Below are 15,296 nucleotides of genomic sequence, written 5' to 3'. Positions count from 1 at the left end.
GTTTTTATGAAAAAAAAGCTTAGATCCTTGGGTTTATCAAACACTAGATTATCATGATCACTTATTATTATATATTGTTTACATTATCTATTCTGTTTATCCACCATTCTAATTCTTAACCTATGCCAGATTGTTCTGATGACATTTTATAATATCTTTGTAATATAGTTTGTGATGTGGAACTGTTTGGCCACCTTCCTTAATCTTATTTTTCATGAATTCCCTTCAAACTTTTTACCTTTTGTACTTCCAGATGAATTGTTACTATTTTGTCTAGTTCTCTAAAATAATCCTTTGGTGGTTTGAGTTGTATGGCACTGCATAAATAATTTAACTTAGGTAGAATTGTCATTTCCATTATAATGACTTAGCCTATGCATGAATAACATTTTTTTCCAATTATTTAGATTTAGCTTTGTCAAAAAAGTATTTTATAATTGTATCCATACTATCTTTGCATTTGTCTTGGCAAGTAGAATTACAAATATTTAATATTATCTGCAGTTACTTTAAGTTGAATCTCTCTTTGTTATCTCTTGCTGGATTTTGTTAGTAGTATATGTAGATACTGATGATTGATGTGGGTTTATTTTATATTCTACAACTTTCCTTAAGTTATTATTATTATTTCAACTATTTCAAGTTTTAGGGATTTCCAAGTAAGCCATCTTATCACTTGCAAAGAGTGATAGTTTTGTTTCCTCATTGCCTATTCTTATTCCTTCAATATTTTCTTGTCTTATTGTTATATCTAAGAGTTCTGGTACAATATCAAATATCAGTGGTGATAATGGACATTTTTGCTTCACTCCTGATGCTATTGGGAAGGCTTTAGGTTTATCCCCATTACAAATAATGCTTGCTCTTAATTTTATATAGATGCCCCTTATCCTTTTAAGAAAGTCTCAGTTAATTACTATGCTTTCTAGTATTCTTTTAAAAAAATAGGAATGGATATTGTATTTTGTCAAGGACAATTTACATATGTATGTTTACAAACATGATTTTTGTTGATTTTTTTAATTGATAAGGTAAATTATGTTTATAGTTTTCCTCATATTAAACCAGTCCTACATTCATTTTATAAATCCCACCTGGCCCTAATGTATAATCTGCATAACATATTGCAGAAATATCCTTGTTAGTATTTTATTTACATTTTTTACATCAACATTCATAAAGAAATTGGTCTATATGTTTTTCCTCCTTTTTATTAATGTATGCATTAAGAGACATAAAATTTCCCTTAAATATTACTTGCACTGCATCCCACTTATGTTGTAATGTTGGTTCATTGTTGTCATTCTTAATGAATTTTATATTTCTGCTTTCCTGCATTTGTTTGTGAGGTTCTTATGCCTAATATGTGATCCATTTTTGTGAAGGTACTATGTACAGCTGAGAAAAAAAAAGATATTTCTGTTTTCACTTTTCTCTAGAAGCCTAGCATATCTAGTTTTTCTAGTTAAAATTATTCCCTTTATTTTTCTTGTTTATTTTATGGTTAAATTTATCTAATCTGAGAGGGAAAAGTTGAGGTATCTCACTAATATAATTTTACTCTATCTTTCCTCATGTAATTCATTTAACTTTTCCTTCAAGAATTTAAATTCTATGCCATTTAGTGAATATATGTTTAGTATTGATATTATTTCATTGTCTATGGTTCCTTTGAGCAAGATGTAGCTTCTCTGCTTATTTCTTTTAGTTAGTTTATTTTTGTTTTTGCTTTGTCTGAGATCATGTTTGCTACCTGACTGCCTTTTATTTTCTTCAGCTAAAGCATGATAGATTCTGTTCCAGCTCTTTATGTGGGTGTCTCTGTTTCAAGGGTTCATGTATAAACAATAAATGGTTGGATTCTATTTTATAATCCATTTTGCTATGCACTTCCATTTTATGGGTGAGTTTATCCCATTCTCATTCACTCTTATGATTACTTACTGTGCATTTTTCTCTGTTGTTTTTTCTGTTTATCTTACTCTCTGTCTTTTTATCTTATCTTCTTCCCTAGTCTGTTTTGCTTATAACCACTACCTTCTTTTTATCTGTTGTCCCTTGTATTCCCCCATCCCTTCTCTTAACCTCTTCACCTCCTACTTTCCTGTTGAGTAAGATAGATTTCTATTGCCAAGCATGTGTGTGTGTGAGTGTGTGTATGTGTGTGTGTAGTTTTGCTTTTTGAAACAATTTAGATTTGAGTGAGATTCAAGTATCACTTGGATCATCCATGGCTAGATGGCACAGTGAGTAGAGCACTGGCCTTGGAGCAAGGAGGACCTGAGTTCAAATCTGACCTTAGACACTTAACTAGCCATGTGACTTTGGACAAGTCACTTAATTCCAATTGCCCTACCTTCCCCCCTCCAAAAAGCAAAATAAATAAAATAAAATAAAATGCTCTGCTCTACTTTGCTCTACTGCAAAGGCTCTAACTTATGTACTTGTTTATGTGAAATGATTTCCCCAATTCTTCATGTCTCTCCTCTTCTCCTAAGGGATCACTTTTTCCCACCTATTCATTTTTTTCCCATCATCCCAATATAATTGACTTATTCCTGCACTCTCTATGAAGAATCATTCTAGCTCCCCTAATAATTATAAAGTTTTAGAAGATAAATGTATCATCTTCCCATAGAAAGGCAACCAGCTTAACCTTATTCAGTTGCTTATGATTCCTGCTTAATGTTTATTTTTTTATGCTGCTTGTGAGTCTTATATATGAACATCACATTTTCTATTCAGTTCTAATCTTTGCATCAGGTATACTTGAAAATCCTCCATTTCATTAAATTTCCATTTTTTCATTGAAAGACAAGCTCAGTTTTGCTGGGTAGGTTATTCTTGGTTGTAATCCTAGCTCTTTTGCCTTCTAGAATATCAGATTCCATGCCTTTCACTCCTTTTTTTGTGGTATCTGTTTAATCTTGTGCTATCCATACTGTGGCTCCACATTATTTGAATGGTTTCTTTCTGGCTGCTTGAAGAATTTTCCCTTTGATTTTGGAATTTTGGAATTTTGTCATAATATTCCCAGGATTGTCATTTTGGTATCTTCTTCAAGTGGCGATTTGTGGATTCTTTAAATTTCTATTTTACACTCTGATTTGAGGTCTGTTGTATTTTGATATTTACTAGCTGTGTGAACCTGAATAAATCACTCAACGTTTCTCAGCCTTAGTTTCTTCATATGTGAAATGGCAGTAGAACTTACCTCACACAAATATTATGTGGATCAAAAGTACTAATATATGTAAAGCATTCTGCAAACCATAAAGTGCTTATATAAAGGTCAGATATTATGATGATGGCCTTGATCTCATTTGTGATGTAGTTCAAACAAAAATGGTCTGGAGAAAAGACACTAAACTGATATTATTATTTTATATTCAGTGTTCTGAATACTGTTGGACAAGTGGATGAAATAGATGCTTTTGGTGACTGACTTAAAAAAAAAAACTAGATACAAGCTCATCTTCTGTAGGTTATCTGAAAGCTTATCCCAATCAGCTATGGGATTAGACAAGATGATGGGGGTGATATGTACCTTAGACTGTTACCACATAATTTGATTACTTCTATTATGCTTTTTATTTTTGAAATATTTTCATTTCACATAACTTGGAGATTATGAATATTTAGTTATATGAACGTCTTTTAAAACACATTTTTCTTAAAGTTTTTTTTGATTAATGCAATTTTTCAGATGACTGTGGACAATGGTCTTATCTGTGCTTTATTCCAGTTTCAGTACAGCTCATTAACTTAATTCTCAGAACTAGATAAATCTAACCAAAAAGTAAATAAGAAAGAAATAAGGGGACGAACAGAATTTTAGTTTAACTAGATATGATAGATATTTGAAGAGAATTCAATGGGAATAGCAAGGAATACGCTTTTTTCCTGGTGATTCATGGTACCTTTACAAAGACTGGCCATACATTAGGGTATGAAAATCTTATACTTAAAAGCAGAAAAGCAGAATTATTAAAAGCATTCCTTTCACACCACACTGCAATAAAAATTATATTTAATAAAGGACCACAGAAACATAGATTAAAATCTCATTTGAGACTTAACCTCATCTTAAAGAATGAGTGAGTTAAAGAACAAATCATAGAAACAATCAATTTTATTAAAGAGAATGATAATAATGAGACAACATATCAAGACCTATGGGATACAGCAAAAGTAGGAAGCAAAATAAAATGTATATTTCTAAATACTTATATCAATTAAATGGAGATACAGTAGATCATTGAATTGAGTATGGAATTAAGAAAACTAGAGAAAGATTAAACTAAATATCCACAATTAAACACTAGACTAGAAATCCTAAAAATGAAAGGTGAGATTAATAAAACTCATTGTACAAAAATTCTTGAATTAATAAATTATCTAGGAGTTGGCTTTATGGACAAGCCAATTATTTTAGAAAAAGACATTGAACAGGTAATAAATGAGCTTCCTAAGAAAAGAGCACCAGAACCAGATAGATTTACAAATGAATTCTTTCACACCTTTAAAAATCAACTATTTTTAAGATTATGAAGTAAAGAAGGGGTCTTACCAAATTATTTTTATGAAGCAAATATTATATTGATAGCTAACCAGGAAGAGTATAAACAGAAAAAGAATATTATAAATCAATTCCATTAATGAATATGCATGCATAAATCCTAAATGATATACTAGCTAAAATATTACTACAATATATTACAAAGATTACACATTATGACCAAGTGGAATTTATACCACAAATGCAGGGATGGTTTAATAAGGAAAACTATTAACATAATTGATTATATTAATAAAAGTTTAAATATGATTTTATCAATAAATGCAGAAAAGCTTTTGATAAAATACAATATTCATTTCTACTAAACATATTTGAAAGTATGGAAATAAATGGATTTTCCTTAAATTGATAAAAAGCATTTACCTAAAACTATCAGAAAGCATTATTTATAATAGGTATAACATAGGACCCTTTCTGGTAGGATCAGATGTGGAACAAGGATGCCCACTGTCATGGATATTATTCAATATTTGGAAACATTGGAAATATAAGCAATGACAATGAGACAAAAAAGAAATAGAAGGTTTCAAAATAGGAAATGACATAGTAAATCTATCTCTTTTTGCAGACAATATGATGATATACTTGAAAAGTCCCAAAGACTCAACTAAAAAGTAGTTGAAACAATAATTTTAGCAAAATATCAAGATGTAAAGTAAATCCAAACAAATCATCAGCATCTATATATCACAAAGAAGAATCTATGAAAAGAGATAGTAAGAGATGACCTTTTAAAATAACTCTAGATAGTATAAAATAGCAGGGAGTATAGCTGCCAAAATGAACTCAGGGACTATATGAGCAAAATTATTTTTTAAAAAACCATTTTAAGTGAATAAAATCAGATTTTAAAATTGGAGAAATATTAATTGTTCATTGGTAGGCAGGGTTAATGTAATAAGAATGACATTTTGCCTATAGTAATTTATATATTCAATGCCATATCAATTAAATTACCAAAAATTATTTTATCAAATCAGAAAAGATAATAACAGCACTTCTTTGGAAGAACAAAATGTAAAGAATATCAAAGGAACTAATTAAAAAAAGTAAGGGAAAGAGGTTTAACAGTACTAGATTATATATATATATATATATATATATATATCACTATACTATATGGAAGTGATTATCAAAATTATCTTGTTCTGGCTAAGAAATTGAAAGGTAGATTAGTGGAACAGAGTAAACATACAATTTATCACAGCAAATGCCTACAGACCTTGTTTTTGACAAGTGTAAACACAACTTTGGGGGATAAGAATGCATTCTTCACTAAAAATTGTTGGGAAAGCTGGAAAGCAGTAAGACAGAAATTGATTATAGAACAGTATCTTATACCATTTCCATGATAAGGTCAAAATAGATAACATGACTTAGAAATAGAGATATTACAAGATAACTTGAAGAACATGGAACATATTACCTATCAGACTTATGGATAGGCAAATAATTTGAGAATTAGGTTATAAAATGGATAAGTCAATGCCATTAAAGTAAAAAAAAAACTTTTGTACAAATAAAACAAATCTAGCAAGATCAGAAGGAAACCAGAAAATGGGGGGGGGATTATAGACAATTTCTCAGATAAAGGTCTCATATCTAAGTATATATAAATAACTTTGTCAAATCTTTAAGAAAATGAGTCATTCTCCAACTGATATACGATCAAAGTATATAACCAAGTAGTTTTCCAGTGAAGTAAAAAATAATTTATAATCATATAAAATATTCTAAATCATTATAAATTAGAGAAATGCAAATAAAAACAACCTTAACATATCATTTTACACATATCAGATAGGCTAAAATGATAGAAGGGGAAAGTGACAAGCATTGGAGGGGATGTGGAAAAATTGGGAAGCTAATTTACTCTCGGTGGAACTGTGAACTGATCCAACCATTTTGGAGAGCAATCTGAAGTTATTCCCAAAGTGTTATAAAACTGTGTATACCCTTTGACCCAGGAATACCACTAATTGGTCTGTTTGCAAAGATGATTAGGAAAAAGGGCAAGAGCCCATATGTTTTAAAATATTTATAGCAGCTCTCTTTGTGGTGGCAAAGAACTGGAAATTTTGGGGATGCCTTTCAATTGGGGAATGGCTGAATAAGTTGTGATGTATGATCATGATGAAATATTACTGTGCTATAAGAAATGATGAGCTTGATGATCTTGGAAAAATATGAACAGACTTAAATGAAATGAAAAGCAAAATCAGAACCAAGAGAAAATTGTATACAGTAACAGCAATATTGCTTTAAGAACATCTTTGAGCAACTGTCATTTTGATTATTACAAATAACTAAATTAACTACGACAGACCTATGAAGACAGATGCTATCTTCATTCAGAGAACAACTGATAAATAGAATTATTTGTAGAATGATTTTTTTTGCATATATAGACATATTTGTGTCTAATGGTAGCCATCTCTAGGGCAGGGGGAGGGAGAAAAAAAGGAAAAAGGGAAGTTAATTATAACTTTATTACATATTTAGAAGGAATAGCAAGTTGTGCATAACTCTACACAAAAGTGCAAATCTATTATCTTTTATTCCTATTCTGCTATGTAATGCAAAGGCTTATTTTATTAAGTTTAGCATAAAAAAGAATAGATTTTTTATTATCATTGATTTTTGATGATTTTATAAGTCTCTTAAAAACTAGGTTTTAAACATAAAAGGCACAGATCAGAGTAAAGTGATTGTCTATTTTTTGCATGAAAATTTTCACAGAAAATGCTCCATGTTACCAGTTACCAATGAGGCTAGCAACTTTGAAAAGTTAACAATGGAATGTAAGAATTTCATGTGTGGTAGAATGCAAATTTTCTCGGACCAATCTGTGTTGTTTTGATGAAGTTGGTCTATTCCTAGATATTTATTAAATAGCTACAAAATTAAGAACTAACCAATTTGTACTATATAAATAAGAAGATGCAGAGCAGTACAGTGGGAGTGCCCCCTGAGTAACTGGGGGCTTTTAATCATGACGTAGTAACAGAAGTTGGATATACGTTGATTTTGAGGGGCCTATTTCTTTTGAGAAAACAAAACAAAACAGAATTCAGTGGTAATTCTGGACTTAGTGTGGTTGCCTTAGGTCATAGATATCTAGGCTAAGAAACACTGTCTGTATGTTTAGCCACACTGATTATTGTTCTATCCTGCAATACTTGTGAAAGAAGAATTGGAGTCTGTCTAATTTAACAGCTCTTGGAGCTAAGCTTCTAGCCTGGTTTAAGCTGAGTTCAATCTCACAATGGATACATTTTTTAACCCATTATAAAGGGAAGGAAGGAGAGAGCTTATAACTGTATTTTTTATTTTAAATAAAGAAAAACCCCTCAAAATGGGTAAATCTACATTTTCATTGAGGCCAACAAAAATGTAGAATTAAAAATATATTTTTTTCATCAAATATTGTACAATTTAATTAATTTTCTCAACATTTATGTTTTAAAATTTTGAGTTCCAAATTCTCTCTCCGTCCTAGCCCTCCCAAACCCCTTGAAAAGACAAGCACTATGATAGTGATTCTGCATGTGAAATCATGCAAAACATATTTCCATATTAGCCATATTACAAAAGAAAACAGAGAGAGACAGAGAGAGACAGAGAGAGACAGAGAGAGAGAGAGAGAGACAGAGAGAGAGAGAGAGAGAGAGAGAGAGAGAGAGAGAGAGAGAGAGAGAGAGAGAGAGAGAGAGAGAGAGAGAGAGAAACTATGGTTAAATCTGCACTGTTTATTTCTTTCTCTGGAAACGAATAGGATTTTTTCATCATGAATCATTTGGAATTGTCTTGGATCATTGTCTAAATCAGAATTGCTAAGCCTTTAATAGCTTACCATCATTTCAATATTGCTGTTATTGTGTACAGTGTTTTCCTGGTTCTACTTATTTCGCTTTGCTTCGGTTCATATTAGACTTCACAGGTTTTTCTGAAATCCTCCTGCTTGTCAAGATACACAATTTAAAGCTAGAAGGGCATTTAAAGATTCTAAGGCAATAGTATCAAATTCAAAGAGAAATAGGGACCACTAATCCACACACAAGAATCCCTTTGGGGATATATTTACTTAATTTTGAAATGTACTTTTATCTATGATTTATTGTACTTTAGTTTGTTACATATTTTTGAATTACACTTTAATCTAGTGTGGGCTGTACTTGCATATGTTATAGGCTGCATGAGATCTACAGGCTTTGTGTTTGACATGTGTGCTCTAGAACAGCCATTCATTTCTTCCTAACCTTTGGTATTCAACTTAATAATTGACATTTACGTAGCGTTTTAAAGGTTTAAAAATGTTTTATCTAAACATCAGTCCTGTGAATTAGTCATTATGAGTATTCTTATCTCCATTTTCCAGATGGTAAACTTGAGTCTCAGAGTGATTATGTCACCTGCCCATGGTTACAAACTTAATAAGTGTAAGGCATGGGATTTGAATCAGGTATTCTGGACTTCAAGAATTCTAGCCCCTCTATCATATAGCCCTTGGGGTCTTACCCCTCTCTAAGGCCTTAGTATTCTTATCTTTAAAAGGAGGAAATAATATTGGCTTCAATTTTTATCTGGGTTTGTCCTGGTCAGCTAAACCATTCATGATTCAACCACTTTGTTTCACAGACAGGAAAACTAAACCTATTGAGATTAAATGGCTTGGTTATCTAAGGTCACATAACTAGTGGCAAAGCAAATCCTATATTCTTCTTTTTCCTTACCAGGTGCTGTTTCTACAACATTATACTGACTGCTATCTCCAATTTATTTTTTCTTTTTTTTTTCAAATGCTTTATTAACTTCTGATTTACATCATTCATTTCCACCAGATTTTGAGTTACAAATTTTCTCCCCATTTTTCCCCTACCCACTGCCCCGAAATAGCAGAATAGCAGTCCCAAATATATATATATTTGCGTGTATACATATATATGTATGTTTAAACATTTGATTTTAAAACTTTGAATTCCAGATTCCTTCCCTTCCTCCCTTGTCACCCATCCTTACTGAGAAGATAAACAATTCAGTATAGGTTATACATGTGTAGCTAATGCAAAACATTACTATAGTAGATATATTGTAAAAGACTGACTATATTTCCCTCCATCCTATTCCACCTCCCACTTGTTCTATTCTCTACTTTGATCCGGTCCCTTTTCAAAAGTGGGGCTTCCAACTTCCCTTGCCCCCAGCCTGCCCTCTCTTCCATCATGCCCCCTCTCATCCCCTTCCCCCCTACTTTCTTGTAGGGTGAGATACACTATTTAGTGTGTATGTCATTCCCTCCCAGAGCCAAATTCAATGAAAATAATATTGATCCATTCCCTTTTACCTTCCTATACTTCCCCTCCATTGCAGTCATTTCCCCTTGCCTCTTCTATATGAGATGGTTTACCCCATTCTGTCTCTCCCCATATCCTCTCATTATATTCCTCTCTCATCTCTTAATTTCACCTTTTAAGTATCATCCCTTCCTATTAAATTGTTCCTGTGCCCTCTATCAATGTATACATGTAAACCTATATACACACATTCACATATGTATTCATATGTCCGTATACCCTCCAATATAGACATACATATATATATATATATATTCCCTTCAACTATTTACATACTGAGAAATATTTCATCAGTTACAAATATCATTTTTCCATGTAGGAATGTTAATATTTCAACTTTGATAAGTTCCTTATGATTTCTTTTCCCTGTTTAGCTTCTCATGCTTCTCTTGCTTCTTGTATCTGAATGTCAAATTTTCTATTCAACTGTGGTTTTTTCAGCAAGAATGCTTGAAAGTCCTCTATTCCACTGAATGACCATATTTTCCCCTGAAACATGATACTCAATTTTGCTGGGTAGGTGATTCTTGGTTTTAATCCCAGCTCGTTTGACCTCCAGAATATCATATTCCAAGCCCTTCAATCCCTCAGTGTAGAAGCTGCCAGATCCTGAGTTATCCTGATTGTGTTTCCACAATATTGAAATTGTTTCTTCCTGGCTGCTTGTAATATTCTCTCATTGATTTGGAAATTCTGGAATCTGTCTATAATATTCCTAGGAGTTTTCTTTTAGGGATATTTTTCAGGGGGTGATTGGTGGATTCTTTCAACCTCTATTTTGCCCTCTGGTTCTAAAACATCAGGGCAGTTTTCCTTCAGAATTTCTTAGAGGATGATTTCTAGGTTTTTTCTTTGATCATGGCTTTTCAGGCAGTCCAATAATTTTTAAATTATTTCTCCTGTATCAATTTTCCAGGTCAGTGGTTTTTCCCATGAGATATTTCACATTGCCTTCTATTCTTTCATTTGTTTGGATCTGTTTAACAGCATCTTGATTTCTAATAAAGTCATTAGGTTCCATTTGCTCCAATCTAATTCTGAAGGAATAATTCTCCTCAGGTAGCTTTTGAGATTCTTTTTCCACCTGGCAAATTCAGCTTTTTAAGGCATTCTTCTCCTCACTGCCTTTTTGAGCCTCTTTTGACATTTGAGTCAGTCCATTTTTTAAGGTGTTATTTTCCTCAGTCAGGCTGTTGACTCTCATTTCATAATTTTCTTGCATCATTATCATTTCTCTTCCCAATTTTTCCTCCACTTCTCTTATCTGCTTCTTAAGGTCCTTTATGACCTGTAACCAGCCTGTGTTTTACTTGGAAGCTTTTGGTGCATCATTTCTGACTTCACTGTCTTCCTCCCGTTCCATACTTTGATCCCTTTTGTCCCCAAGATAGGCTTCTAATATTGGATTGCTTTGCTTGGTTTGCTTCCTTTGCCTGGTCATTTTGTCACTCAATGATTTGAATTTTGTGCTTTTTGCCACAGTAGGACTCTGCCACCAGACGGGGGGAGCTTCGTTCCAAATGCTGGGGTTTTCTCAGCTGCCAGAGGTATTAGTTGGGTGCCTTCTCTGAAGCCTCCACATGCTCTGGTAATCTGGTTGCACACCCAGGACCTCCACCCTAGACCTCAATCAAGGTCCAAGCAGGTTAAAGCAAGAGTGATTACCCCTCAGATTGGTTGCTTGGTCCCCCTACACTCTGCAGGCCAGGAGCTGAAGCTGCAACGTGGCTGTGGCTGCACCACAGCCCTCACCCTGGGGGCAAAAGCCTAAGCACTCCCACTTACTGGGTCCAAAAGTCCTGATTGCACTGATCTCTCACTTTGTCTTTAGCATCTATGTGTTTATAATTCTGGATCATCACAGCTGCTGCTGATCTGGAATCCCTCCAGCTGGCTGTTGGTCAGGCCTGCCCCGGGGCTGAAACCTTGGTGGGGGCTGGGCTGGGCTCCCAGAGTGCTGGTCCTGCTGATTCCTGCCGGCCTGCCAGACTGTCTTCAGTGGGAGCTTAGTTTCTCTGTGTCATTTTGTGGGTTCTGTAGCTCCAAAGTTTGTTTAGAGTCCCCTTTTTACATGGATTGGAGGTGGTTGGAACCGGAGCCACACAGAGGTCCTGTTTCTACTACATCATCTTGACTCCCCCCTTCTAATTTATTTTTTTCAAAACATTCATAGGACTATATATTAAGAGCTTAAAGTAACCTTAGAAGTCTTATAGCCCAACTCCCTCATTGTAAAAAAATGAAAAATCCGAGAGGGTGACATGTACAAAGTCATATAAATAGTGTCTGCACCTGATTTTGAACCCATTTTCTCTTATTCCTTATTCAGCATTCATCTCATTTCCCCATACTTTCTGCTGTTAAAAAAAATAGGGGGAGGCAAGGTAGCACAGTGAGTAAGAGCACCGGCCCAGGTGTCAAGAGACCCGGGATTGGTTCCGGCCTCAGATACTTGGCACCCACACAAAATAACTGGCCGTGTAACCTTGAGTAAGTTACTTAACCCCAATTGCTTTGAAAAAAAAAGATAGTTTGGGGTGGCCAGGTGGCTCAGCGAGTAAGAGCACTGGCCCCCAGTGTCAGGATGACCTGGGGGATTGAATCTGGGCTCAGATACTTAGCACCACACCCAGAAATAACTGGCTGTGTAACCTTGAGCAAGCTACTTAACCCCGATTCCTTAAAAAAAAAAAAGGATAGTTTTTATAAAATGTCTCATGCTGTTCTGGTAGAGGACATGAAGAAATACAATTAAGACAATGATTAGATGGGTTTGGAACTAGTTGGATAACGACTCAAAACATAGTTGCTAATCATTCATTGCCACCATATATAGCACTAACATGATATTTACAGCACCAGTGGCAATTAGTTCTGAATCACAAAATATAAGACTCTCCATATAGAATACACAAGCAAAAACATTTATTCAGACACCACAAAGTTGAATCCCAAAATCAGAAAGCCAAATCCCAACACCAGAAAACCGAATCCATCATAGCAACAAAGAAGTTAATATACCATAACACAGGAGGGAGCCAAACCATCCTTTAGCCATTCCACAAACACTCACAAGCCTAGCTATCTCCTTGCCTGTGTCCTCTGTCTCCGACCTTGCCAACTGCTCTGACACCCAGCTTCCTCTACTCCACCTGTTTGGCAAACTCCTCCCAATACAGGCTCTGTGTGATTACATTCAGCCTATTAAGGGGCAAGAAAGATCTTCAAATTCCCATTCCCATTACACCATATCAAGATGCCTTTAGTGAAGCATTCTGGGCAACTTGATTATTATTGATTTAATTAAGTACAAGTAATATGCACACTGACTTTGCAGGTGATGCAAAGGTAGGAGAGATATAGTGTGGATGATAGAGTCACTATCCAAAAAGATAAGCTGTGGTATTGGGCTGAATCCACTGAGAGGAAATTCAGCAAGGACAAATATAAAGTAATATGTGGATATTAAAAATCAACTTCAAGTACAAGACAAGAGAGGTAAAGTTAGATAACAGTTATGAAAAAGAGCATGTGGTTTTAGTAGACCTCAAGTTTAATGTGAGTCAGTGGAATAATATGGCAGACACAGAAAGCTCATGGGATCTGGGACTATAATCAGATAACTGTAGATCCCTGGAATAAGGATATGATAATCACATTGTGATTATCTCTGCTCTGCTCTCATGAGATCTCCTTTAGAGTGTTGTTTTCATTTCTAGGTGCTATAGTATAAGCTCATGCCTATCAGGATGGTATTAACCAGTCTGTCATATAAGAACTACTGAAGTTGTACATCTTACCTGAAAAAAAAGACTTCGATGAAACATGTTAGCTGTCTTCTTATATTTTGAGGGCTGTCAGGTGAAGGAGAGATTAAGTTTGTTATGTCTGATTTTAGATAGAATAGACTCGAGAACAATGAATGGAAAGTGAAAACAGGTGAATGTAAGCTTGATGTCAGGAAAAATTTCCTAGTAATTAGAACTATTGTAAAGTGAGCCATTCAGAGTGTTGGTAGGTCATAATCTTTGAGGTTGTTTAATTAGAGATGGAACAATCACTTTTTTAGGTGTGTTATGGTGGGGATCTCTTTTATGTAAGTGTTGGTCTAGATGACCACCGAAGCCCCTTCTAACTCCAGTTTGGTGATACTGCAATTACTATGTATGTGTGTAATAATTAATTACATCTTTCCTTGGGGAACTCAAAGATATTTTAGCTATTGTTGAACCATCTCGTCATCCCTGGGCAACTGGGAGTTGGCAGACATTATTTTTATTTGACAAGTGAAAAACTACCTGAAGCACAGTATTGAATTTCAGTTCCATGGACTATTTTTGAATAATGGCAGCTTAAACTACTTTATTTGAGAAAATCATAGATTTCTCTTTGGGAGGGGCATCAGAGATCATCTAGTTCAGGACTCTCATGACGTGACACAGAAGCACAGGTAGATTAGGTGACTTCCTCATAGTTATACAGTGCTTTTATGATTGTTTCCATATATACTCTAATAGTGATATGATCAACTGTTGCGACTAGACCTTGGATTCCCAGATGTGAAAGTAATATATGTGTACACACGTACTCACATACACACATATGTTTATATATGTATACAGCATATTTTATATGTACAATGATATGTTTTTTGGAAAATTTTTGCAATGAATTTAATTTTCACAACTTTTGCTTTGAACTAAAGTAAAATTCTTATTACTCCTGTAAAACATACAAATTTTAGTGTGGGTTCATGATATGTGGTCCTCAATAAATACTGACCTAAAGTATGTCTTGAACATAGAAAAAACTTCCAGGAAGGCTATGTTTGGGGGAAGGCATCAGGTTATGTTTGTAGGCTTGTTTAAAATATCTATCTTAGGTGATCTAACATTAGAAATTAATTGACAATTGGGAGGAAGGGAAGCAGCACTCTTCCTCCCGCTGTGGTTAAATTGGCATTAGTGATATTTATTGGGTTTATTTGCATAACTTTTAGATATGAAACCACCATTATTCTATTTATTTAATTTTATATATTTGACTAGACCTATAATTTCTTTTGTATAGGAAACTCCCATTGTAGAAACTCTCACTTGATGCAGATTTACAACTCATCTGAAACAGATAATCTTAGAGCGTTTCCTGAGACACTGAGAGGTTAAGTGATTTTAAGCACTTGTAAAAGATAGGACTTGAACCAAGCTTTGATGAAATCCAAGGCTGTCCCTCTGTCCTCTATTCTGCACTGCCTTTAAAACATTGTCTATCAAAGTAATAATGAAATTTTATGCTGTTGTGTCAGCTTCATTGAATATTTTTGTGATGTTATTGTTGAAGTGAGAATTGACTTGTCCTTGTCC

The sequence above is a fragment of the Petaurus breviceps genome, unplaced genomic scaffold (genome assembly GCF_028583685.1).
Source record: "Petaurus breviceps papuanus isolate PSGF00001 unplaced genomic scaffold, PetGlider_PUasm1.0 138, whole genome shotgun sequence".
Classification (NCBI taxonomy): domain Eukaryota; kingdom Metazoa; phylum Chordata; class Mammalia; order Diprotodontia; family Petauridae; genus Petaurus; species Petaurus breviceps.
The sequence above is the reverse complement of the archived record's forward strand: the minus strand, read 5'-3'. Positions refer to the sequence as shown.